The following is a 785-nucleotide window of genomic DNA, read 5'->3' as shown; positions in this document are numbered from 1 at the left end:
GCTGGAGGTCAAGGTCCATGCTGGATATGCGCTGGAGCGTAACTACAAGAAAGGTAAGCTAGTGGGGGACTAGAGCAGGGGAGGATGTGCGTCCCCGGGGCATGCTGGAGGTCAAGGGCCATGCTGGATATGCGGTGGAGGGTAACTGCAGGAGAAGGAAAGCTCATGGGGGATTAGAGCGGAGGAGTATGTGGGTCCTCGGGGCCTGCTGGAGGGCAAGGGCCATGCTGGATTTGTGGTGGAGGGTAACTGCGGGAGAAGGAAAGCTAGTGGGGGAGTAGAGCAGAGGAGTATGTTGGTCCCTGGGGCCTGCTGGAGGTCCAGGTCCATGCCCGATGTGAGTAGCAGCAGGGCCAGCGCGCCCAGGAGCACATCTTTTTCGACCGTAAAGGAGACAGGAGGCCGACTCTCTGACTCGGCTAAATGGAGAGGGAATTTCAGAAGGGCCAGGGCACAAGCATGGACCTTTTTCAGCTGTAAGGGAGGCAAGAGCAAGGTGTGATGTAGGTCCCCGGGGCCTGCTGGAGGTCCAGGTCCATGCCCGATGTGAGTAGCAGCAGGGCCAGCGCGCCCAGGAGCACATCTTTTTCGACCGTGAAGGAGACAGGAGGCCGACTCACTGCCTCGGCTAAATGGAGAGGGAATTTCAGAAGGGCCAGGGCACAAGCATGGACCTTTTTCAGCTGTAAGGGAGGCAAGAGCAAGGTGTGATGTAGGTCCCCGGGGCCTGCTGGAGGTCCAGGTCCATGCCCGATGTGAGTAGCAGCAGGGCCAGCGCGCCCAGG

Source organism: Copadichromis virginalis, linkage group LG18 (assembly GCF_057382275.1).
Source record: "Copadichromis virginalis isolate Kocher_CV1m ecotype Utaka linkage group LG18, C_Virginalis_male_GT1.1, whole genome shotgun sequence".
Taxonomy (NCBI): domain Eukaryota; kingdom Metazoa; phylum Chordata; class Actinopteri; order Cichliformes; family Cichlidae; genus Copadichromis; species Copadichromis virginalis.
Note: the sequence above shows the minus strand (reverse complement) of the source record.